This window comes from Euleptes europaea, chromosome 12 (assembly GCF_029931775.1).
Source record: "Euleptes europaea isolate rEulEur1 chromosome 12, rEulEur1.hap1, whole genome shotgun sequence".
NCBI lineage: Eukaryota > Metazoa > Chordata > Lepidosauria > Squamata > Sphaerodactylidae > Euleptes > Euleptes europaea.
This window is the reverse complement of record NC_079323.1, coordinates 6,581,939-6,608,989: the sequence shown is the minus strand read 5'-3', so window position 1 is coordinate 6,608,989 and position 27,051 is coordinate 6,581,939. Positions and strand designations below refer to the sequence as shown.

Below are 27,051 nucleotides of genomic sequence, written 5' to 3'. Positions count from 1 at the left end.
TCCGGCCATGGGCAACTTGAGACCCTATGAGTCTGTTCTGGTTCACAAAGTAATGTTACCTGGACCTGCCAAATTTTAATCAAGGTGCTGTTTAAAAAATGTTCAGAGAAGAGCAGGGAAGAGCTGAAAGATGCACAGAGCTACTGCTGAAAACAGAAGGCCTGTGTCAGGTTCTCCCTTCCAATCTATCTCATGTTTTGATGTGACGACCCTGTACATTTCCTTGCTGTTGTTCCACAGCATTGGCTGCCACTGGTGGAGTCAGGCAAACACACTGTGAACTGTGGGAATAAATTGTACTGGATCTTACATGGAAGGGAATGTGACACATGGCTGCCGGTTTTGGCAGCGTCGCTGTGTCCCTTGTAAGGCTCATACATCTAAGAAAAAGTACCAACGAGTCCAAAATTATGAATGTCACCGTTGTCTCATGGCACTCTGGAAAGGCAAAGCCCCCTTTGCCTATCTCCTCGAGAGGATGCGCATTTATTCTCCAGCTGTCTCCTACATCCGTAGCTTCAGAGTATCTGAGCGCATGTACTTGGTGAATCTCATTTTTCTGAGTGATGCCAACTCTGATCAGGCAGCGTGACCATCAAAGAGAAGATCAGACAGTTCTGGCTCTTGAGGACAGGGTGGCTCCAGGGCGGGGAGGAGGAGGAGAAGAAGAGTTGGTTTTTATATGCCGACTTTCTCTACCACTTAGGGGAGAATCAAACCGGCTTACAATCACCTTCCCTTCCCCGCTCCCTACAACAGACACCCTCTGAGATAGGTGGGGCTGAGAGAGCTGTGACAAGCCCAAGGTCACCCAGCTGGCTTCATGTGTAGGAGTGGGGAAACCCAGTTCACCAGATTAGCCTCCGCCGCTCATGTAGAGGTCAGAGTCCACCGCTCCAAAAATCCAGTGGAGCCCCGAGCCAAGCACTTGTCCCCATGTCCTTTCCTTTTGCTGGCTATAGCGCAGTGCCTGTTTTACGGAGGTTTCAGCCCTGGCCTGGATAGCCCAGGCGAGCCCAAACTTATCAGGTCTCAAGCTAAGCAGGTTCGGCCCAGGTTAGTACTTGGATGGGAGGCCATCAAGGAAGTCCAGGGTTGCTACACAGAGTCCGGCAATGGCAAACCACCTCTGTATGTCTTTTGCCCTGACCTGGATGGCCCAGGCTATCCCGATCTCATCAGATCTCTGAAGCTAAGCATGGTTGACCCTGGTTAGTACTTGGATGGGAGGCCCTCAAGGGAGTACAGTATTGCTACACATAGGCAAACCACTTCTGTTCATCTCTTGCTTTGTAAACCCTACGTTGTTGCCATTGGTCGGCTATGACTTTTGGCACTTTCCACCACCAATCTATTTTGGCAGATTTGGCTGCATTTTTAACGGTGTGCTTTTTATTTATCCTGTTGATAATATTATTGTGTCTTTGATGCTTTGTTAGCATCTTCAAGTCTAAGGAAGTAAGGTGGGATATAAATCTTTTGAATGAATTAATGAATTAATGAGGGACATTAGACTTGTTTTTTGCTGTAAAGTCACAGCCAACGTATGGTGACCCCATAGGGTTTTCAAGGCAAGAAACCTTCAGAGTTGGTTTGCCATTGCCGGCCTCGTAGTGACCCCAGACTTCCGTCGTGATCTCCCATCCAAATACTAACCAGGACCAACCTTGCTTAGCTTCCGAGATCTGAGGAGACCAGGCTAGCCTGGGCCATCCTCCACATGAAGCCTCCTGGGTGACTTTGGGCCAGTCACAGTTCTCTCTGAACTCTCCCAGACCCATCTACCTCACCATATGTCTGTTAGGAGAGGAAGGGAAGCTGATTGTAAGCCACTTTGAGACTCGTTAAAGGCTGAGAAAAGTGGGGTATAGAATCATAAAATTGGAAGGGACCACCAGGGTCATCTAGTCCAACCCCCTGCACAATGCAGGAAGTTCACAACTACCTTCCCCCTACACCCCCAGTGACCCCTACTCCATGCCCAGAAGATGGCCAAGATGCCCTCCCTCTCATCATCTGCCTAAGTTCATAGAATCAGCATGGCTGACAGATGGCCATCTAGCTTCTGCTTAAAAACCTCCAGGGAAGGAGAGCCCACCACCTCCCAAGGTGTATAAAAACCAACTCTTCTTCTTCTTAGGGCTGACTTAGGAAGGCAGAAATTGTGCCTTTTATTCTAGGGACAGTCGTGGGCTGAGCTATGGGTGAAACTTCTAGACTCTCCTGCTGTAGGGTATGAATGTTCCTTCTGAAAATGGAATCTTCTGGCTAATTCTCCATTAGCAACCCCATGTGGCTTTTTCCCCCCTGTCCCAAGGTCACATTCTCCTTCTTGGTCCAACAGTATCTTGTTCGCAGAAAAATGATGCAAAATTTGAACAGCTCTGAGGCCTGGAGATGCTGAAGCATTTCTTTCCAACTTGGCCTCGCCGCGCAAAGAACTCCCAACCATTTCTCCGCCTAATTAATTTGTTAATTATGTATCTGTTCCATTTGCTCGGGGAAGGTCTGCTGAGGAAGATGGTCGCCTCTTGACACACATGGCATGCTTCTCTATTTTTTTCTCTCTTTCTCTTTCCTAGAATGGTTTTCTGCGCTGCCTTTGAAACGATAGATGACACCAGGAAGAGATCTACAGAGCCACGGATCGCCACTGTCTCTGAGTCCGCTGTAATGGAGCCAGGTACCCAGCCTTTCCTCTCCCCCTCCCAATTTTGTATTCACGGTATTCATATTTTAGCCCAGCTATTAATGGGTCAGCACTTATCTTCTTAGCTAATATTTCCAAAGAAATATCGAAAAGCAAAGGAGATAAAGGACAGCCTTGTCTGGTTCCTTTTTTCAATTTGAAATGTGTCTGTGAGTTTACCGTTGATGAGAAGCCAGGCATATTGTTTAGAGTAAATGCTATTAATAGCTCTTGTATATTTAGTTCCACCGTTTAAATATCTGAGCGTCTTAAAAAGAAACCTTCAAGAGATGTTGTGAGCAAGTGTAAAGTGATGCCTATTGGGGCAAAAAATCCCAACTTCATATATACACTGATAAGATCTGTGCTGGCAGCGACAGACCAAGAAAGGGATCTTGGGGTGGTAGTGGATAGGTCAACGAAGATGTCAACCCAGTGTGCGGCTGCTGTAAAAAAGGCAAATTCCATGCTGGCCATAATTAGACGAGGAGTTGAGAATGAAACTGCTGATATCATACTGCCCTTGTACAAATCTATGGTGAGACCACACTTGGACTACTGTGTACAGTTCTGGTCACCACACCTATAAAAGGATATTACAGAGCTTGAGAAGGTGCAGAAAAGAGCAACCAAAATGATTAGGGGACTAGAGCAACTGTCCTATGGGGAACGGTTAAAACGCTTAGGGCTGTTAAGCTTGGAAAGAAGGCGGCTGAGGGGAGACATGATAGAGGTCTATAAAATTATGCATGGCTTGGAGAGAGTGGACAGGGAGAGGTTTTTCTCCCGCTCCCATAATACTAGAAAGCGGGGTCATCTGCTGAAGCTGGAGGGTGAGAGATTCAAAACAGATAAAAGAAAGTATTTTTTCACACAACGCATAGTTAAATTGTGGAATTCCCTGCCCCAAAATGTGATGATGGCTGCCAACTAGGAAGGCTATAAGAGGGGAGTGGACATGTTCATGGAGGAAAGGGGTATTCATGGGTACTAGTTAAAATGGATATTAGTCATGATGCATACCTATTCTCTCCAGGATCAGAGGAGCAGGCCTATTCTATTAGGTGCTGTGGAACACAGGCAGGATGGTGCTACTGCAGTCGTCTTGTTTGTGGGCTTCCTAGAGGCCCTTGGTTGGCCACGGTGTGAACAGACTGCTGGGCTTGATGGACCTTGGTCTGATCCAGCAGGGCTTTTCTTATGTTCTTATGTTCTTGTGCCTTCTCAGCGTCCAAAAACAAAAAGGTAGTTTTAATTTTTGAGGAGTTTGCATAATTAATTGCGCTGAGAACAATCCGAACATTATCCTTTAATTGTCTCTTAGGAATAAATCCGGTCTGATCAGTGTGTATAAATTCCCAAAGTGGGCAGTACCACCCCCTGGGGGGGCAGTGGGATTACCTCAGGGGGCACTAAGAAGCAAGGGGCAGCAGGGGGTGCTAGACATGGGCCCCTTCAACTGTGTTGTTAGTCAGGGTAGAGGGGCACCAGGGTTGAGTTTGTGGATCCAAGGGGGGGGCGTGGCCTGAAAAGTTTGGGAACCACTGGTCTAGATATACATCTCTTAAGTCTTTCAGTTAAAATTGTTGTGAATATCTTATAATCAACATTCAATAAGGTACCCAGACTTTCCTTGTTATCCATTCTGAATCGGTATTGATTGGAAAATGACTTTGCTTCTACCACAGACACTCTAGGATTTGTGTAAGTGTAAAGGTGACGTTTGGGGAAATCACTTACCTGACGGAGTATAATTTCAGAGTTCAGCAGCCAAGGGGCTATTGGCTAACATCCATGTCCAGCATACAGTGACAGAACCAGATTTCAAACTCAGAGGTTTTTCAAAAGGTGTAAAATTTCTGGCACCAAAAATATATCTATGGAGATGCAGCTGTGTTAGATTGAGCATGTTCTTTACTTGGATGTCTCCTGCACATCAGGGGCATGGACAGTTGACGGAGCATGTAAGATGACAGACCTAATGGTTGGCCTGTCCTTAGATCAGGGGTTTTCCAACATGGTGTTTACTGCTGGCTTTTTTTGTCCCCACCAAGTGTTTTTAGAAAGTGGGTGGGGCCAGGTGGGACTCTTGCCCAGCAGGTTTTCTCATTGGCCATTGAAGATCCAATTGGCTATGCTGATTAAAATAGCATTGTCTTGGAAGCAGTTGCCACTAGAGTATTTGTTGTATTATTTGTCACTCTTCTTTTATTATATTTATATTTATTATATTTCCCCTCTTCTCTCATGCATTTGGGCTTCCTCTGTGTGTTTGGCTCTGCCTCCTGTGGCAGCCATTTTGCGATTGGCCCATCTCCTGCAGCAGCCATTGTGGAGTTGCGCCCACCACCCTATTTCAGTTTTCCAAAGGTGCCCACAGGTATCCAAGAAGAAGAAGAAGAAGAGCTGATTTTTATATGCCAACTTTCTCTACCACTTAAGGGAGAATCAAAGTGGGTTACAATCACCTTCCTTTCCCCTCCCCACAACAGACACCTTGTGAGGTAGGTGAGGCTATGAGAGCTCTAAGAGAGCTGTGACTAGTCCAAGGTTACCCAGCTGGCTTCATGTGGAGGAGTGGGGAAACCAACCCAGTTCTCCAGATCAGATTCCACTGCTCCAAACCACCTCTCCAAACCACTGCTCTTAACCACTATACCACACTGGCTCCCAAGTACTAACCAGGCCTGACCCTGCGTAGCTTCTGAGATCTGACGAGATCGGGCTAGCCTGGGCCATCCAGGTGAGGGCCCATAAGGTTGTAGTGGGGTTAAAATACATGTCCAGGAAAGCCCCTTGGAGGACGGGGGAAATAAAAACAGTTATAGCTTCCCACTCGTAAGTATGGCAGTGGGGTTGTATGGGACCTTGGAGAGCTCCCAGTGAAAGCAGGTGTTGATCCAATAAATTGGCATCGAGTTTAGGAATGCAAGAATCAGAAAGTCGTTCTTTTGTAAATCAAAATGTGCCGTGTAACCCATTTCCCGATGCACGGGGCACAAATTCAATATAAGCCTCTATAAATCAACTTTCATTAAACATAGAAATACATCATGCCAGATGCGGATATAAACAACGGTGCGTAATGCAAACTGCAACAATATTCAATCCACTGAGCAAAGGTTCCAACGTGGAGTGAATAATAAATGCAGTAATGCTGGATACACACCAATTACTCACAATGGTTAGCATGGCTATGCCACAATAAATATTGATTTATTGAGTGGCTGATTGGGCCTTCATACAAAAGATCAGTAATGCAATAGTAATGTCATTCTTCAAGTATAAAACACAAGATGACGGCCAACACTTCTCAAAGTTCAAATTATTCACAGAGGTAATTCATGCCCACGTTGATTTGATTGCCGTGAGGAATGGTTGAAGTTCTGTTTTGACTTGTGGCTTTACCTTTGCGTTTCTGATAATTGCATGCAAAGACCAAAGTACAAGATGCTTGTTACGAGAATTAAATAGTGCAGGGCAGAAGCATGCAAGCCACCATGAACTCTTTGGAGAGATGATGGAATAAAAATGCAATAGATAGGCAGAAGGCAAAATTTACATGCATCAAAATCTATATGCAGCAAGCTCATCAGATGTTGTTGATACTTTTTCTGAACGTTAGAAAAGAGCAAGGATCCAGTAGCACCTTAAAGACTAACAACATTTCTGGCAGGGTATGAGCTTTCATGAGCCACCGAGTGACGAAGATGATCAGGGAGACAAAGCCCTACAAGGAAAAGCTGAGGGAGTTGGGAATGTTTAGTCTGGAGAAGAGGAGGCCGAGGGGGGACATGATTGCTCTCTGTAAGTATTTGAAGGGCTGTCACTTAGAAGAGGACAGGGAGCTGTTCCTGTTGGCAGCAGGGGATAGGACTCGCAATAATGGATTGTAATTGAGAGCAGAAAGGTACCAGCTGGATATTAAGAAAAAAAATTATGCTAAGAGTTTTTCAGCAGTGGAATCAGCTACCTAGGGAGGGGGTGAGCTCCCCTCACTGGCAGTCTTTAAGCAGAGGCTAGACAAGCACTTGTCAGGGATGCTCTAGGCCAGTGGTTCCCAAACCTTTTGGGCCACCACCCCCTTGGTTCCACAAACTCAACCCCAGCACCCCCTACACTATCCTATAAAAAGCATTATTCAAAACGGAGGTTTGCATGATGCACTAAAGAAGATAATAACAATTAAATTTCAAAACAGTCACAATTAATTGCACATCTATTCAAAATCAAATTAAAACTTTTTAGTTGAAATGTATTCATCAAAACTGATGAACATGATCCAGTGGTACCAGCTCCTCAAAGCCTGGGGGAAAATTCTGATAGTTTCCACCAAATTTGCCAGCATGGTGCCATAGCATGATCTATCGTAAATTAGTGAACAACACAGTTGAAGGGGCCCACCTCTAATGCCCCCCTGCTGCCCTCTTGCCTTTTAGTGCCCCCCTAGGTAATCCCACTGCCCCCCAGGGGGGTGGTACTGCCCACTTTGGGAACCACTACTCTAGGCTGATCCTGCATTAAGCAGGGGGTTAGACTAGATAGCCTGTGTGGCCCCTTCCAAGTCTATGATTCTATGATTCTTCAGAACATGTGTAATTAACTTACAGTGCCTGCTGGCTGTTAGACAAATTCATGAAAAATAGGTCTATCACAGGCTGTCAGCCATGTTTATTAAAAGGACCTTCTATGGCCAAAGGTCTTGAACGTCAGGTAGCCATTGCTTTCATACCCTGCTTATGGTGATGGAGTGTGCTGTCAAGTCGCTGCCAACTTTTGTGGATTCTTTAGGGTTTCCAAACGAGAAATGAGCATAGGTGGTTTGGCATTGCCTCCCTTTGTGTAGCTGCTCTGGGACTTCTCGGGCGTTTGCCCGAATATGGTGTTTGTGTCACGCAAAGTTCTCAGCATGCCTGGTTGCTGCAAATGGTGGGGGTGGAAAGTGCCGTCCGGTCACGGCGGACTTATGGTGACCCTGTAGGGTTTCCAAGGCAAGAGGCGCTCAGAAGTGGTTGGCTATTTATGCTTGGTAATTAGCAGCACGTTCCAGGCTGAAGTGCCCCACATATTTTTTTAAATTTCTTCATGCTGAACCATCATTCCAGATGTCACTGCGAAGCCGGTGCATACCTGTTTCACATTTCTTAAGAGCCCCTTTAACACAACCTTTTGTATTTGCTCCACCCCTGCATCGAAACATTCACTCAAGGAAGCATGCAGAATCCCAGCCGTGGCTTAGCTGTGCAAATGACTATTGCTAATAGCTATGCAAGCGAAGGAACGAAGGAGCAGGCGAGTGTGTGTGTGGGGGGGTGGAATTTGTTTGACTTTCTCCTCTTGCATCGGGATTGTGAATAGTCATTTTAAAGGTCAGATTTAAAAAATCAGTATTGAGCAAGGAGCAGAATTGACCCTGCATAAATGGCCATTGTTTGCCATCGCCTGCCTCTGCAGAGCAATGCTGGACTTCCTTGGTGGTCTCCCATCCAAGTACTAATCAGGGGCAACTCTGCTTATAAGAAGAAGAATTGGTTTTTATATGCCGACTTTCTCTACTACTTCAGGAAGAATCAAGCCGGCTTACAATCACCTTCCCTTCCCCTCCCCACAGCAGACACCCTGTGAGGTAGGTGGGGCTGAGAGACTGTGACTAGCCAAAGGGCACCCAGCTGGCTTCATGTGTAGGAAGTGGGGAAACCAACCTGGTTCACCAGATCAGAGTCCACCACTCCAAACCACCACTCTTAACCCACTACACCATGCTTAGCTTCTTTTTTTAATTAATATTTTAAACATTACAAACACTTAACGTACACATACACATTCACATACAGATTTAGCTTCTTCCAGGGAGGTCAGTTAACAATTCTAAATAACACAGTGGTTAATCAATACACTAACTTATATACATAATAATAAACTATTTTATCTTAACTATATTTCGTATAATAAGTCTTTTGCACTACCAATCTTCTAGTTATTCCAGGTTCCAAATTCTGATTTCTAACATTATAAACCATATCTGTTATTTCTGATTTATTCTTGTTTATCTTCCTACGACAACTCTACTATTATTCTCTCCACATTTATTCTCTGTTTACAAATCTTCATTTAATCCTTACACCTATAACTCCTCAGATATAAATATCTTATTTTAAACTCTCAAGTTGGCATAGTCAAAATAGCACTTCCATTTCTTTTGAAATTACCATGCTCAGCTTCTGAGATCTGACAAGATCGGGCTAGCCTGGACTATCCAGGTCAGGACGTTCTGCCGATGAGCTCCAGAAATACCTGACTTGGAAACAGAATAATGGACTTACGGTCTCAACCCAACCAAAACAGATTTTTATGTCCTCCCAATACACTTTGATGCCTGTGCTCTGCCACATCAAGGGAAAGGCGCATACTGAAGCAATGGCATCCAGATGCTGAAATCTGGAATTTGCCTGGTCCAGAAATGCCGCTCGCTTTGTTGATGTAAAGCTGGCTAATCGTACTCATTATTTACCTGTTCCTCGGTCTTCCCATCAGAACCGTGCCGTGGAGCTCTGTATGGGCAATTAGAATTAACGCAAACAGTACTTAGGAGCTGAATGCCTAGTTTATTTCCAAATGGGAAGGTCAGCATCATTATCCTCGGTGGATTCAATTACCAAAATCTTGAAAAATCTGTAGCGCTTGCTTCCTGCTTGCTAATCATGTGTAACTTGCATAAGACTTTCTTTTTTGCAAGAGATAGTGTTCTCTTCTGCCATGCTAGCTTTTTACCAGTGAACACATGAACACATGAAGCTGCCTTATACTGAATCAGACCCTTGGTCCATCAAAGTCAGTATTGTCTGCTCAGACCGGCGGCAGCTCTCCAGGGTCACAGGCAGGGGTCTTTCAAATCACCTACTTGCCTGGTCCCTTTAACTAGAGATGCTGGAGGTTGAACCTGGGACCTTCTGCATGCCAAGCAGATGCTCTACCACTGAGCCATGGCTCCACCCCATGGCTCTCCAGGATCTCAGGCTGAGGTCTTTCTCATTACCTACTGCCTAGTCCTTTTTAACTGGAGATGCTGGGAATTGAAACTGGGACCTTCTGCATGCCAAGAAGATGCTCTACCACTGAGCTACAGCCTCTCCACAAATGAATAATTAACACACGTACACACATGAAGCTGCCTTCTACTGAATCAGACCCTTGGTCCATCAAAGTTAGTATTGTCTACTCAGATTGGCTGTGGCTCTCCAGGGTCTCAGGCAGAGGTCTTTCCCATCACCTTCTTGCCTGGTCCCTTTAACTGGAGATGCCAGGGATTGTACCCGGGACCTTCTGCATGCCAAGCAGATGCTCTACCTCTGAGCCACGGCCCCTCCCCATGGCTCTCCAGGGTCTCAGGCAGAGGTCTTTCACATCACCTACTTGACTGGTCCCTTTAACTGGAGATGCCAAGGATTGAACCTGGGACCTTCTGCCTGCCAAGCAGATGCTCAACCACTGACCCACAGCCTCGCCCCTCTTATTCATCCTTCCATGATGAGTGTAATTTGCTAGCCTTTGTTTGTTCATTTTAATATTATATGGTATTTGTATTTAAAGATGGGGGGGACCTCAGTGGCTTTAAGAAATATGCACAGCGAAGAGAAATAGCAAAAAAACATCTGCAGGCAATTAATCCGTTGGCTTCATTTAGGCCTCTCAGGATGTGTGAGCTCAAGCCGCAAAGATGGGCGAAGGTAGTTAAAACTGCAGCCTTGAGTAGCCTCATTGGAATGAGTGGAGAGTTGAGAGGAGGTCTCCCAAAAGGTGAATTTTATTTATTTATTCAGGGAGAGATAAAAATAGAGCCGAGGCCGATGGTGCCGAGTCAAGCACAAAAATAGATTTTATTGCTCAGCTAAAAATTCACTACACGTTTTGCCATCAAGCTTCTTTGGGGGAATCTGGTACTCTTTCAGTGTTCCTTCAACAAGAGTATAAGATCAGTGACACGTAGATAATTTTCTTATTCTCTTTTTTCCCTTCCCGTTTACTGCAGCGCTTTAATTCTCTTCTCGCAATGAAGTGTTGGGCATTACAATTCCCAACTTTAGGATGGCTTGCAAATTTTGGGTTCCTGCTGTCACGTGACAACATTAAGGCAATGTTCAAAAATCTTACATAAATTAAACCTGATCACTATATTGACAAGTGTCAATACAAACATTGGAGCAACTCAAGTTAGAGCCATTTTCCCCTGTGATATCTTGTTGGGATACAAGTGGGTAAGGAAAGAAAAAGCAGGTTCATAAGGCTTGGATGAAATGTTTCAACGCTGCTAGGAACAGCGGCAGGAGAAAAATGGCCATTGTTTCACAAAACTCTTGCCAGCCTCAACAGTAGTGATCTGGAATTCTTAGCACTTTGTGTTGTGGAAGTCTGACCTTTTGTTACCCATAGGGAATTTTGTTACCCGTAGGGAATTTTCAACTGAGTAATAAAACATATTTTTTTACCTTTGCTCTCACCTTCAACCTTGGCCTTATTGTTATCTCTCAGTGACTGATGCAGTTCTTTTATGTTCTCCCTATTTATTTATTTAAGACATTTCAATGCTGTCTTTCCTCCCAAGGTGGCAGAATGTTTCAATCATCAAAACAGTAAGATAGATAGATAGCTAGCTGGATGGATGGATGGATGGATGGATGGATGGATGGATGGATGGACGGACGTTTAAAACATTCCTTATCTCCATTAAACCAATACACTATGAGTAACATATGAACTATGCAATGCAGCAGAATTGGGGATTGATTTGGGCTGGGCATTCTACTCAGGAGGAATGGGGACCAGAAGCTTGAAGTTTTCAGAATCCATGTAGGAGACTGATACTGAGTCATAACATTAATCCCACCTTGCTGAGTATTACCTGCTCTGACTGGCAGCCGCTGTCCAGCAGGGAAAAAAAGAGGTCTTTCCCACCTCCTGGGAAGCCGGCGTGGTGAAGTGGTTAAAGAGCAGTGGATGCTAATCTGGAGAACCGGGCTTGCTTCCCCTACTCTTCCACATGAAGCCAGCTGGGTGACTTTGGGCTAGTCACAGTTCTCTTTGAGCTCTCTAAGCCCCATCTAGCTCACAAGGTGTCTGTTGTGGGAAGAGGAAGGGAAGGTGATTGTAAGCCAGTTTGAGTCTCCCTTAAATGGTAGAGAAAGTCGGCATATAAAAACCAACTCTTCTTCGTCTTCTTTATCTTCTTCTTCCCTTCTCATGCATTAGCACCTGATTCTCGTACATTCGCATGGTATACCTTTTCAACTCCATCCTGCAGAAAATTGGATCAGCACACACACCTCTTATGTGATGTAACTGCTTGCAATGGGCATCGCTGTGACTCTGCCTTCCTTTCATCCTGCTTGCACAGTAATTGCAGAACAGCATCCCTCTCAGCTTATCTCAATCTCTGCGGAGTTCCTGTATTCATAGGTTGAGGGCCTCGCGAGTCAGCCCACGGCAGTCAGAGTACATACATTTAGACGGTGCCAAGGGCGAAGGCAGTTGTATGATTGATGAAAGGTACGCACAGGGGTCTGGATGGATTGGCTTCTGGTGTTGAATTGCAACTGGTCACAAGCTGCTGCTACTATGAACTGGGTGGGTTTAGATGGGGAGAAGAAGAAGGAGAAGAAGGAGGAGGAGGAGGAGGAGGAGGAGAAGAGTTAGTTTTAATATGCCGACTTTCTCTACCACTTAAGGAAGAATCAAACTGGCTTACAATCACCTTCCCCTCCCCACAACAGACACCCTGCGAGGTAGGTGGGGCTGAGAGAGCTCTTCTGAACGTCTCTTGCTTTGAAAACTTTGTAAGTTGGCTGCAACTGGACGGCGCTTTCCACCACCACCCTAAATAGCAAGCAGGCGTGCTGACAACTTTCTGACACAAACACCATTGTCAGGCAAACACATCTCAGTGAAACTTCCTCTCGTATGTGCAAGATTAATTCCTGCGTGTTTTTTGTCCAAATTTGCCTTGAGCTCCAGGCCGAGCAGTCTTGCACCTGTACAAATAACTGCTTATGCTACAGGGCCAGGTGGTGCCTTGGAAATATGTAATAAGTAACACAATTGAATAAATCTTCTCAATTTCAAGTAAGAAGGCACGTATCCCCTGGGGATAGGGTCAGGTTATTATAGTAACCTTTATGTCAAGCACAGGATTGCTTGCAGTTTACTCTCTCTTTTCAGCTGAACGTTTGAATACTTCCTTTAAATGACCAATATTGGATCCATTGCCTGCTTCTTGTGCAGCTGCAGTCAGCAGTCTTTATTTGTGAGGAGGAACTGATCACAGCATTCACTGGTTTCATGGGCAGATGCTGAAGGCATACCAAGATATCTAAGTAGCCATTCTCAGCTCAGAAAACTCAATCATATTTTTTTTTTCATTTTAACTATGAGTGACAGTTGTGGATGCGGAGCAGCAGCAGCAAGAAAACAGTCTAATGGTACAAAAAGACCCATCTGGATTCATTCACACATATCCAGAAAGCTTAGCCCACATGGTGTAGTGGTTTAAAGCGGTGGTTTGGAGTGGTGGACTCTGATCTGGAGAACTGGGTTTGATTCCCCACTCCTCCACATGAGTGGCGGACGCTAATCTGGTGAACTAGATTTGTCTCCCCACTCGTCCACATGAAGCCAGCTGGGTGACCTTGGGCTAGTCATAGCTCTGTTGGAGCTCTCTCAGCCCCACCTACCCCACTGTGTGAACAGACTGCTGGACTTGATGGGCCTTGGTCTGATCCAGCATGGCTTTTCGTATGTTCTTATAAATAACTAAATAAATGTGTAGATTGGCTCTGACCCTGACCCATTGTGTGAACAGACTGTTGGACTTGATGGGCCTTTCTTATGTTCTTAAACATTCATGGAGGATAGGGCTATCCATGGTTACTAGTCAACATGAATACTAGTCATGATGTGTACCTATTCTCTCCAGAATCAGACGAGCAGGCCGATTATATTAGGTGCTGTGGAAAACAGGCAGGATAATGCTGCTACAGTCGTCTTGTTTGTGGGCTTCCTAGAGGCACCTGGTTGGCCACTGCAGACTGCTGGACTTGATGGGCCTTGGTCTGATCCAGCAGGGCTTTTCTTATGTTCTTATAAATAAATAAATGTGTAGATTGGCTCTGACCCTGACTAGGAATATTTTCTCCCTTTCCTGTGCTGGGATCTCTGCTTATTTAGGAGGAGGGAGAAATTCTGTTTTGGAATAGATTTTCCTTCTTCCATCTCAGAATCCCAAGATATTGTTTTGCCTTATCTTCATGTTACAAGTGAACAAGACCTACATTGATTCCTGAACTTTTCTTTGAACCGTTTGCCTTCTCTTCCTTCCTCACGGTCCCCCCCCCCCGAATCCACCATGGCTTGCTTCAACTTCAAAGGGAAACTTCTATCTCTCGCCGGATAGGCGTCTGTGTGGCTGCTGTCACTTTTATTCCATCACAGAAACTTGGTGACACATCCCATAGTCCCAGGGTTTCGCTCTCTGGAGTTTCGTGACATCTCCCAAATCCTCAGGCGATGCCGTTGTGCAAAAAAAATGAATTTCATCACTTTCTTTTTGATCTTGAGTTTCCCCCCGTGGGGCTGGACAAAGCTAAAACACAAAGGACATGTAGGAATGAAGTGGAAGAATAGCTTTGAAGGTAAAATAGAAAAAAAGCTGATGAGACTGTCTTGGGAATGAAAGTTTGCCATCTCTCTCAGGGAGAAGGTGCTCCTCAGTGGTAGAACATTTGCTTTGCATGCACAAGGTTCTAGGTTGAATCCCTGGCAACCCCAGTTAAAAGTAGTGCCTGCATCCCTGGAGAGCCACTGCTGGTCAGTGGAGGCAGGAATGACTTTAATAGACCAGTGGTCTGCCCCTAGGGTTGCCAATCTCCAGGTACTAGCTGGAGATCTCCTGCTATTACAATTGATCTCCAGCCAATAGACATCAGTTCACCTGGAGAAAATGGCTGCTTTGGCAATTGGACTCTATGGCATTGAAGTCCCTCCCCAAACCCCACCCTCCACAGGCTCCGCCCCCAAAACATCCCACTGGTGGTGAAGAGGAACCTGGCAACCCTATCTGCCCCAGAATAAGGCAGCTTCATGTGTCCATGAAGTTCATCATCCCTATTATTTTCCCTGTCTTTGAACCGGTCCCCAATATCTCTTACCTCTGTAGTTTTATTTACATAGCCGTTTTTGCATTCTCAGTTTCCTCGCGTTTAGCTTCCTGTTTCTGCAAGGGTGTTTCCCCCCAGTTCCGCACACAGTTTGCTCCCTCTAGTGGTCGATTCGACATTGCACAACTGTAAATGAAGCGTTTCTCCCTGTAGTTGAAATCAGCCGCTTTTTGCGCTTCATAAAAAAATGATGTTATATCGGATTGACCACTAGAGGGAGCAAAACGTGTGCATAACTGGAACCCCCGCCCCCCAAGAAACAGAAAGTTAGACGCCAGGAAACTGGGAATGCTTAAAGGGCTTATTCCACCTTTCTTCCATTATGGCAGCAAACACTGGATTCTCAGGAGAATACCTAGAGTGGAGTCTGGTAACACCTTAGAGACCAACAAGATTTTCGGGAGATAAGCTTTGACTCTCACAAGCTTATACCCTGAAAATCATGCTGGTCTCTAAAGTGTTGGGTAAAGGTCGTCCCCTATGCAAGCACTGTGTCATTACTGACCCAAGGGGTTATGTCATATCATGACATTTACTAGGGAGACTATTAGGGTTGCCAACCTCCAGGTAGTAGCTGGAGATCTCCTGCTATTACAACTGATCTCCAGCAGATAGAGATCAGGTCACCTGGGAAAAATGGCCACATTGGCAACTGGACTCTACGACATTGAAGTCCCTCCCTTCCCCAAACCCTGCCCTCCTCAGGCTCTGCCCCCAAAACCTCCCGCTGGTGGCGAAGAGGGACCTGGCAACCCTACAGACTATGTTTACAGGGTGGTTTGCCATCGCCTTCCCCAGTCGTCTACACTTTACTCCCAGCAAGTTGAGTACTCATTTTACCGACCTCGGGAGGATGGAAGGCTGAATCAACCTTGAGCCGGCTACCTGAAACCGACTTCTGAACTCAGGTCCTGAGCAGAGCTTGGACTGCAGTATTGCAGCTTACCACTCTATGCCACGGGGCTCTTTCTAAGGTGTTACTGCATTACAGTCTAGCTTCTCTGCGTTAGAACAAGACGGCTGGCCTCTGAAACTGTGACCCATGCATTGACCAGACTCACTCTTGTTTATCTTTGGCACAGTTGCAAAATCACATAGAAAGAAGAAGAAGAAGAAGAAGTAGAAGTAGTAGTAGTAGTTTTTATATGCCGACTTTCTCTACCACTTAAGGAAAAATCAAACTGGCTTACAATCGCCTTCCCCTCCCCACAATAGACACCCTGAGAAGGGAGGTGGGGGTGAGAGAGTGTGACTAGCCCAAGGTCACCCAGCTGGCTTCACATGGAGGCGTGGGGAAACAAATCCGGTTCACCAGATAAGCCTCCACCGCTCATGTGGAGGAGTGGGGAATCAAATCCAGTTCTCCAGTACCAGATGTATGGCATGCATCACCGATTATGGCTGGCTTACCCCACCTATTGTATTAGATTAAATTGTCCTTAGTTTGACCTGTTTAATTTCCATAACTGTAGCTTGCTCATTCAAAACCAGCAGGCATCCGAGTGTTCATGAAAAGTAAACTCCCTTGCGATGACAAGAGCGATTTGCAAAATCTCTCCTGACTCATGTCTGGAAACCTTGTAAATGATGGGGACAGGCAGGGGTGGATGAGGAAATAAGACCACTCATGATAAGCTCCAGCACATGGTTCTGCTAAGGGCCCACAGTTTCTTGGTTCCTGCCATGCCTTCTTAATCAGAGAGTGGAGTTGACCCTATGAATTTTGGGCACTGGTGCCCGATTCTGTATTTCAGATGTGCATGCATAATAATATGGTCACATGATACTGCCCACAGGCAGGGACTGTTGACTGCCAGGGGTTGGAAATCAGGGGGCCAGCGTGGTATTGTGGTTAAGAGCAGGTGAACTCTGATCTGGAGAACTGGGTTTGATTCCCTGCTCCTACACCTGAAGCCTGCTGGGTGACCTTGGGCTAGTCACAGTTCTCTCTGAACAGAGGGGGCTGTGGCTCAGGGGTAGAGCATCTGCTTGGCATGCAGAAGGGTCCCAGGTTCAATCCCCGGCATCTCCAGTTAAAGGGTCTAGGCAGGTAGGTGATGTGAAAGACCTCAGCCTGAGGCCCTGGAGAGCCACTGCTGGGCTGAGTAGACAATACTGACTTTGATAGACCAAGTGTCTGATTCAGTATAAGGCTGCTTCATGTGTTCATGTGAACTCTCTCAGCCCCACCTACCTCACAAAGTGTCTGTTATGGGGAGAAGAATGGAAAGTGGTTGTAAGCCAGTTCGAGTCTCCTTAAAAAGGTAGAGAAAATCGGCATATAAAAACCAGCTGGAGCCTCTTCCATGATTTATGGCTCCCCTTCCTGGAACCTGACAAGGATGTACCTCTTCTGGGGAGGGGTCGTGGCTCTTTGGTAGTGCATCTGCTTGGCATGCAGAAGGTCCCAGCTTCAACCCCTGGCATCTCCAGTTGAAAGGACCTGGCAACAGGGGATGTGGAAGGTCTCTGCCTGATACCCTGAAGATCCACTGCCAGTACAAGTAGACAATACTGACTGTGATGGACCAATGGTCTGATTTAGGGCTGTTGAAAAAAAAAATTCGGTATAGTTCGGATTCGGTCAAATTCGGCCCGTCTGGATTTGGGATATGCCGAAGTCTGAACTCCCCCACTTTGAGTCCGTGCAATTCGGCAAGAATTCAAAGTTCGGGAAAAAAATTCGGCCTAATAAAGCCATTAAAAACACAACCGTGCCTTTCCGTGGCTCCAGGGGGGGCATTTTTGGGGGTAGAGGTCCCAAACTTTCAGCGGAGCTTCAAAGGACCCTTCTTGCAAGACCCCCCAAGTTTTGTAAAGATTGGGTCAGGGGGGGCTGAGATATGGGCCCCGAAAAGGGTCCCCCCACCCTTAATGTGCATCTCTGAGCAGAGCTTGCCGCCCATGCACAAAGCTCCCAGCCCTGACAAACAGCTGATGAGAGCAAGGGCGGGGCAGGTGCAAAGAAATTTGCAAAGCAACACAACTGCAAAGCAACACCTTTGCAAACATGCAAAGGGCAGGGCAGGTGCTAAGAAGTTTGCAAAGCAACACAACTGCAAAGCAACACCTTTTCAAACATGCAAAGCAACACCTGACACCTGGGAGTTTGCAAACCATGGAAAGGGACAGAGGCAGCTAGCTATGCATAATGAGCAGGAGGGGGTCGAATTTCCCCTTTTGCATAGGACTCGAGACCAGGCAAATGCATTCTTTAAGTCACCATTTGAAAACCAGTTTTGAGCAAGCATCAAAATAGACCTAACGGTTGTATGAATGAGGGAAAACCTGAGGACTCACAACTGAAGCCCCCTCTCAAACCAGGGAGAGAGAGACTCGAGGGGGCACACACACCCCAGGCAGAACGGGCAAAAGCCCCCTTTGGCTTCCCCCCCCCAGAAACTGCTCCCTCCCCCCCACACACACACACAGGAGAAAAATTGTAGGTTAAAGCCCCCAAAGGGGTCTTACTGTGGCTGTCTTCTGTTCCATCTGGAGGGGCTGGGAGGACTGGGTAATCCAATATGATTCTATTTAAGCACGGGAGGTTTGCCTTGGATTTGCCGCTCTGGAGATGCATATAAGATTGGGTGATCCATTCATCCCAATAGGGAAAAGGGACCCATATCTCGGGACCCCCTGACCCAATGTTTACAAAACTTTGAGGGTCTCTTAAGAAGGCTTGTCTGAAGCTATGCTGAATGTTTGGGGGCTGCACCCCCAAAAATGGACCCCCTGCAGCCACGGAAAGAGAAAAGGGGGAGCCATATTTCTGCCCCCACTGAACCCATCTTTACAAAACTTGGGGGGGTCTCTTAAGAAGGCTCGTCTGAAGCTATGCTGAAAGTTTGGGGGCTGCACCCCCAAAAAACGCCCCCTGCAGCCACGGAAATGGAAAAGGGGGGAGGGAAAAGGGGTTGAGCCCATATCTCGGGGGGCCCTGACCCAATGTTTACAAAACTTGGGGGGTCTCTTAAGAAGGCTCGTCTGAAGCTCCTCTGAAAGTTTGGGGTCTCTACCCCAAAAAAATGCGCCCCCTGCAGCCACGGAAAAGAGCGAATGTGCACAAGCACACACCCCCACGAGGATTTCTCTCACTCTCTCTCTCTCCCCGGCCGGGCCGCGCAGCAGCTGATTCCTCCAGTACCCAATCCTGACTGATTGGCCAGAAGAAGACCCAACTTGGCCACCGATTGGCCAGGGGAGGAGAATGCTGCTTACTGATGGTTATGCTGCTTACTGACGCCCCGAATTTGCTGAATTTATTCGTGAACTCCCGAACTCGCTGAATTCGGCTCCCCCGGTCTCCCGCCATTTTTTGAGTTCGGTTCATCCCAAACTAAAACCGCCGAATTAGGGGAAATTCGGCTGTTTTTCCAGTTCGGGCCGAACCGAATCGACAGCCCTAGTCTGATTCAGTAGAAGGCATGTGTCCATGGGTGTCCATGTTCTGTGATAGCTGTATTCAGCTCCTCACCATATTCTTATTTTCCTAAATCCGTCCCTGCTTCTTATCCTGGCTTCTCTGAATGTTCTCTGCCCCACTATGAATGCTCAAATGGCTTGTTTGAAACCAGCCTTGATTTGGTTTTCTTGCTGTTTCATCCCTCAAATAGACACTGACCCTCACTTGAAGAGGTCCACCCATTGAAGAGGTCTCCAATTGGTGAGTCAGCATGGTGTAGTGGTTAAGAGCGGTGGTTTGGAGTGGTGGAGTCTGATCTGGAGAATCGGGTTTGATTCCCCACTCCTCCACGTGAGTGGCGAAGGCTAATCTGATGAACACTCCTACCCTTGAAGCCAGCTGGGTGACCTTCGGCTAGTCACAGCTCTCTCAGCCCCACCTACCTCAGAGGGTGTCTGTTGTAGGGAGCGGGGAAGGCAAGGCAATTGTAAGCTGGTTTAATTCTGCCTTAAGTGGTAGAGAAAGTCAGCATATAAAAACCAGCTTCTTCTTCTTAATTTTTTTTTAAAATTGTAATCCCCAAACAGAAAAGAAATAGAAAATAGAAAAACAGTGGCAAGTCTACACATAGGCACCTGTAAAAGGTTTCCAAATACCTATGTCCATATGGAATCGTCATCTGTATGCCATACGTTCAGATGTTGAAGAGGTCCACCCAAGCACTCCAGTCTGTTCGGCCCCCAGAGGTATTGATCCTGCAATGAAGTTTTTACATCCCTTGGGATTAATCCAGAGTACAATTTTCATGAGATTTTACCAGGCTTTGAAAATTTGTCTGCCTACCTACTTGTGAATTCCAGTGTTCTAAAACAGGACCGTTATACGACGATCATATTCTTTGCCGAGAAAAAGTTTTATACCGCTGCCAGGTTTTCCTTCTTAAGGCCTCTGAAACACTTTGCGCTCCTTGTTTTACTTCTCCATCGACGGAAGTGTTACGGGAATGCTTTTCCCCACAGTCTCTGCTCAAAAGTCACTGTTATATAACCAAAGGATAATTCCTTCTGAAGAACTGTACAGCGTTCTTTTGAAATACCATACTTCCTTTGGCGGTGGCATTCTTCTAAGAATAACTCATACACCTACGCAGATGGTTCAAAGTAAACCAACGTGCTTTTTGGAACTAAAAATGTGACCAAGGAACTGTTTCATTGTGTGCTACTGGGCAGACAAGTTCTCCTTAACACAGAAGATTACCATTGCGTCTACACATTGTTGGACGTTGTGCTAGTGTTATTAACATAAGAATGTAAGAAAGGCTGTGCTGGATCAGACCAAGGCCCATCAAGTCCAGCAGTCTGTTCACAAAGTGGCCAACCAGGCTCCTCTAGGAAACCCACAAACAAGACCACTGCAGCAGCATTGTCCTGCCTGTGTACCACCGCACCTCATATAATAGACCTGCTCCTCTGATCCTGGAGAGAATAGGTATGCATCATGCATACTAGTATTCATTTTGACTAGTAGCCATGGATAGCCCTGTCCTCCATGAACATGTCCACACCCCTCTTAATGCTGCTGCAGTCATCTTGTTTGTGTGCTAGGAAACCCACAAACAAGACCACTGCAGCAGCATTATCCTGCCTGTGTCCCACAGAACCTAATATAATAGGCATGCTCCTCTGATCCTGGAGAGAATAGGTACGTATCATGACTAGTATTCATTTTGAATAGTAGCCATGAATACCCCTCTCCCCCACGAACAGGTTCACTACCCTCTTAAAGGCTTCCAAGTTGGAAGCCGTCACCACATAAGAACATACGAACCTAAGAAAAGCCATGTTGGATCTGACCAAGGTCCATCAAGTCCAGCAGTCTGATCACACAGTGGCCAAGCAGGTGCCTCTAGGAAGTCCACAAACAAGACGACTGCAGCAGTATTTATCCTGCCTGTGTTCCACAGCAACTAATATAATAGGCATAAGAACATAAGGAAGGGCATACTGGATCAGACCAAGGTCCATCAAGTCCAGTAGTCTGTTCACACAGTGGCCAAGGCACACCATTATCAGGAGCGACATGTACCATCCGCATCTGAAACCTCTTTGCCTATGTGCCGTCTTTCTTTTTAAACCACAGTATCCCTGCTCTGAAATTTAAATACATTAATATGCATCTCAAGCCAGAGGCAGCTCAGAAGAAGCCCGGCAATCAAGCCCGGCTATCGACGGCAATCTTCCACAGTGCCGTTTGGTCTTGAGGAGTACTTGGCAGGGATTTTGAACGGCGTTCTTCAATAAGCGTGTCTTTAAAACGCATTCTTGTATTTCGGCTTTCAGAAGAAAAAACACTGCATTTTCCCCCCTTAAAGGCAGAGACGATAACAGTAGACTTATTAATGCCCCCCAAAAATTTTCCCCAGCTTTATAATTATCATAAAGCTGTTGAGTCTCGCTTCTTTTATGGAGATGGCTTTGTAGAAATGGGTAGATGCTATGGCGGCAGCGATTAAAAAAAAGTAGCGAATGGAGAATTCAGATCAGGCTTTTCTGATGGCATTCAGGGCTTGAAAGTTAGAAAAGGCACTCCTTCCCAACCCCCAACCCTCAACCCCCCCACACACATTTCTGCCTCCCCAATCTCTTTCCCAACCTAACAAAGCGTTTTAAACGGCTTGCCAATTGCCAAGGCAATTTACAGTTTTGTAGAGAAGAAATGGCTGGAGGGAATCCATCCGCCTTTTATGCTTTTTACGCCTGGAGCATCAAAATCCAATACCATATGGGAAGATGAATTGGGAACAAAGTGTCAGGGGAAGATGGGTTGGAGGGGGTGTACACTTCATAGGCTTTTGTTGCTGGGGGGGGTTTGCATCGGAGGTAGGGTTGCCAACTCTGGGTTCAGAAATACCTGAAGATTTGAGGGTGAAGCCTGGGAAAGTCGGATTTAGGGAGCGGAGGGACCTCAGGAGGAGGAGGAGAAGTAGTAGTTGTTTTTTATACCCCGCTTTTCTCTATCGAAAGGAATCTCAAAGCAGCTTCCCTTCCTCAACCCACAACAAGCATCTTGTGAGGTAGGTGGGGCTGAGAGAGTTCAGAGAGAACTGTGACTGGCCCAAGGTCACCCAGCAGGCTTCATGGGGAGGAGTGGGGAATCCAACCCGGTTCTCCAGATTAGAGTCAGCCGCTCATGTGGAGGAGTGGGGAAATCAAACCCGGTTCTCCAGATCAGAGTCCACCTTTCCAAACCACCCCTCTTAACCACTACACCACGCTGGCTGTCTCAATGGGCTTACATGGACTGGTAGCATCTCTCCAAGGTCTTGAGCAAAGGTCTTTTCCAAACTTTCTCAGCCTCACCTACCTTACAGGGTGCCTGATGTGGGGAGGGGAAGGGAAGGTGATTGTAAGCCGTAAGTGGTAGAGAAAGTCAGCATATAAAAACCAACTCTTCTTCTTCTTCAAATCAGTGGGCTTAGATTGGAATAACTCTTCATAAGATTTCACTGAAGCTACAGTTAATGTGATTGGTCAAACAACAACCATTCTACACTCTGGCTGGACATGTTATAAAGGTAAAGGTAGTCCCCTGTGCAAGCACAGGGTCATTCCTGACCCATGGGGTGATGTCACATCCTGACGTTTCCTAGGCAGACTTTGTTTACGGGGTGGTTTGCCAGTGCCTTCCCCAGTCATCTTCTCTTTACCCCCAGCATGCTGGGTACGCATTTTACTTACCTCAGAAGGATGGACGGCTGAGTCAACCTTGAGCCGGCTATCTGAAAACCAACTTCCGTTGGGATCGAACTCAGGTCATGAGCAGAGCTTGGGCTGCAGTACTGCAGCTTACCACTCTGCGCCATGGGGCTCCTGGCTGGACGTGTTAACCACAGTTAAAATAAGCCATGGTTTCATGTTATACCTACACCGCCTCTCCGTCTTCTGGGATATTAGAGCTGGCTGCACCCAATGAAATTGATGGGCGGTAGACTCAAGACCAGCGAATCGTAATTGAATTGTGGAATGTGCTGCTGCAGAATTTAGTGATGGAAACTAGTTCAGTTGACTGTTAGATTAGACTTGTCCATTCATGTAAGTGAGGTTGGTCAATTGCTTTTTGTTATGATGGCTCAATGGATCCTCCATTTTCAGAGGTAGTAATCTTCTGAAGAAAATTCTTCTGTAATCTTCTGAGCAAGATTACTTGTCAGATCCTGGAAGCTAAGCAGGGTCAGTCCTGGTTAGTATTTGGGTGGGAGACCACCAAGGAAGTCCAGGGTCGCTCTGCAGAAGAAGGCAGTGGCAAACCACCTGTGTTCATCTCTTGCCTCGAAAACCCTAGGGGCCCACCGTAAATCAGCTGTGACTTGACGACACCTCACACCCACGCTCAGTCTTCTGAAGACCAGTGCCTGGAGGTCATCACTATGGGAGGGCTTTGGCCTCTGCACTGTTCTTATAGGCCTTGGTTGGCCATTGTGTGAAAGAGAATGCTGGACAAGGTGGACTCTTGGTCTAATCTGGAAGAGCTGTCTGATATTCTAGAGGAAAGGTAAATTAAGGATGTTAGCACCAGAGTTAAAAATGGGTCTTGGGAGTGTTATCTGGAATGGTGGAATGGCCTATTTGAAGCCTTAACCTTGAGGACTAGAATTTGCATTTGCATGATTAAACAAGCAAAGCAAAGTCTCTACCGGTGTACCTTTTTACATAATTCAACACACCATTTTGTATTATGTATATAGGCAAGGATGTTTTTCTTCCTACCGCTCCTTTCCGCTTCCTCCTATTTTATACACATGTAGAAGACTCTTCTGTTTCCTGGTTGCCTCTGTGAGAGAACCGGCATGGTGTAGTGGGTTAAGAGCGGTGGTTGGGAGTGGTGGACACTAATCTGGAGAACCGGGTTTGATTCCCCCACTCCTCCACATGAGCGGTGGACTCTAAATCTGGTGAACTGGGTTGGTTTCCCTACTCCATCATGTGAAGCCAGCTGGGTGACCTTGGGCTAGTCTCAGCTTTCTTTGAGCTCTCTCAGCCCCACCTACCTCACAGGGTGTCTGTTGTGGGGAGGGGAAGGGAAGGAGATTATAAGCCGGTTTGATTCTTCCCTAAGTGGTAGAGAAAGTCGGCATATAAAAACCAACTCTTCTTCTTCTTCCCTCCTCCTACAAAGCTCTCAGGGCATTGAATTCTAACATCCAATTCACGCTGCCAAGTTTTCAGGCTTCCCATGAACTCAGTTGACTCCCTCGCCCCATATTATGAAAACCAGGACCTTGGTCATTTGAAATAATAGATTTATCAACTAATCTCACTAGATTTCGTTGATCGGGTGTCAACCCAAATGGAGTCCCTGGCCTCCCATTCTGGCGCTCGTATTTCCTGCCCCATCTGTAGCCAATTCCATCAAGGTTTGCAAAGCGAACCCTTTCCTGCCCTCATTCTTGTTTCCAGAATGGATCCTGGGTCAATGCTTCTAACAGACATTTAAATGGGGGCAGTTTCCCCCCACCATGACCAAATTTATGCCTCTTGTACAACCAGTGATGGCAGAGAGCCCCGTTACTTGCTCCAAAAGTCACAATATATCTAGTGTGTTATTTCTTGCTCCTCAAGAGTCCATTCCTACAGCATCGCTCCCGGCATAGGCTTCATTATCCGGAAAGCCCGTCTTCTTGATCTACTTTGAGCTGTGGGTCTTTGGAGATTTTGGATTATTATACTTGCCTGACCCATTTGGCACTTTGCACCTAAGGAGGAAGCAATATTACTTGGTTCTTTAAAGAGACAGACTTATTGACTAACCTATTGAACCTTTTTGACTTACCTGTTGAACTCTCGGGTTTGCCTTTACCTCTGTTGGAGGGTTGGATTCTGTGCAACTGCATATAAAATATTGAATGTATACTTTAGTTTCTATGCACCAAGGCAGGGTTAGTATGACAGGTGTGCCATGATTTTTTCACTGAACTTGTTCAGCTGCTGAATGTCCCCTTTTCGACTCTCACAGTAAAAAAATGAGCCGGTCATGGATGTGTTTGTCTCCACCCTTAACTACTCGAACGGGTCCAGAATAGGTTGTGGCTGCTCTGTTACTTCAAACTTTGGGTAGACGATCACAAGCCGGCTCCCCGCTGACTGGAGAGGATCAACTCTATGTCGTCTTTGGGGAGGGGCTGTGGCTCAGTGGTAGAGCATCTGCTTGGCATGCAGAAGGTCCCAGGTTCAATCCCCAGCTGTGTTTTTATCTATGTTTGTAGGCCGCCTGAAGCTCTGCCCAGAAGAAAGGCGGTCACTAATTGTTTTAATTAATTAATGGATTGATTGATTCTTATCTCCCTTTTCATTACATTTATTTAGTTTACATAATAAAAAATAGAAAAGCTGAAAAATAGATAAAATAGATAAAGCGGATAATACAAATAAAACTGAGATTACTACTATGCATGCAGATACCTGGCAAAATCAAACCAAGGACATGATTAAAAATAATAAAATAAGCATGCTTTATATATATATATAAGTTTTAAAACCCTCGATGTTTCAAAAGAGTACAAAATGCAAAAATAGCTTGACTATGGTCAAGTGTGTCATATATGAAACAGTTAAATGGATAAATGAAATATATAAACTAGCTTGATTATTTCTGTAATTTCTATAATTGTTTCTGGTCATCTCTGCACAGCCTTAGTTTCCATACAAACTAACTAATTACTTTACATGTGTTAACAAAATATGTTTTTCTACTTAATGTTAAAGAGTTACTTCAAAAAAATGTGTAATATCCAAGCAGTATACACAGAAGATGTCATCTGACCCTCAAGCTGACCACTTAAGAGGGCTAGCCTTCATTGTTTCAGGGAACCTTGGCAGATAAGGTTTTATGTAAGCAATAATGGCAGGCGTTCCTGAGGAAACACAGTGCTTGAAGATGGTCATGGGCCTTGATAAAAAATGGCCACCCCTGAGTACTAAGGGATCTTTATGAAGAAAAGAGCATGAGGGGGTGATGCAATACAACTTGTATGGTGAAGAAGAAGAAGAAGAAGAAGAAGAAGAAGAAGAAGAAGAAGAAGAAGAAGAAATTGGTTTTTATGTCGACTTTCTCTACCATTTAAGAAAGAGTCAATCACCTTCCCTTCCCCTCCCCACAATAGACACCCTGTGAGGTAGGTGGTGCTGAGAGAGCTCTAAGAGGGCTGTGACTAGCCCAAGGTCACCCAGCTGGCTTCACATGTAGGAGTAGGGAAACCAACTCGGTTCACCAGGTTAGTGTCCGTCGCTCATGAGGAGGAGTGGGGAATCGAATCCGGTTCTCATAAGAACATAAGAAAGGCCCTGCTGGATCAGACCAGGGCCCATCAAGTCCAGCAGTCTGTTCACACAATGGCCAACCAGGTGCCTCTAGGAAGCCCACAAACAAGACAACTGCAGCAGCACTATCCTGCATGTGTTCCACAGCACCCAATATAACAGGCATGCTCCTCTGATACTAGAGAGAATAGGTATGCAGCATGACTAGTATCCATTCTAACTAACAGCCATGAATACCCCTTTCCTCCATGAATATGTCCACTCCCCTCTTAAAGCCCTCCAAGCTGGCAGCCATCCCACATCCTGGGGCAGGGAGTTCTCCAGATTAGAGTCCACCGCACCAAACCACCACTCTTAACCACGACACCAAGCTGGCTCTCTTGCTAAACCATAGATCTCTCTCTTGTAAACAAAATACAGAATGGCTTTTTTAAA

At 46.0% G+C, this 27,051-nt stretch overlaps 1 protein-coding gene across 1 annotated transcript in view; it reads left to right on the top strand.

Annotated features, from left to right (window-relative positions):
* The first annotated feature begins 2,630 nt into the window (after positions 1 to 2,630).
* The window catches only part of TENM4 (teneurin transmembrane protein 4), a 450,745-nt gene continuing 426,324 nt past the window's right edge, over positions 2,631 to 27,051 (top strand). The window contains exon 1 of the mRNA XM_056858091.1: positions 2,631 to 2,683. The gene's annotated coding sequence lies outside the window, so the exon portion shown is untranslated. The remainder of the gene's footprint in view (positions 2,684 to 27,051) is intronic.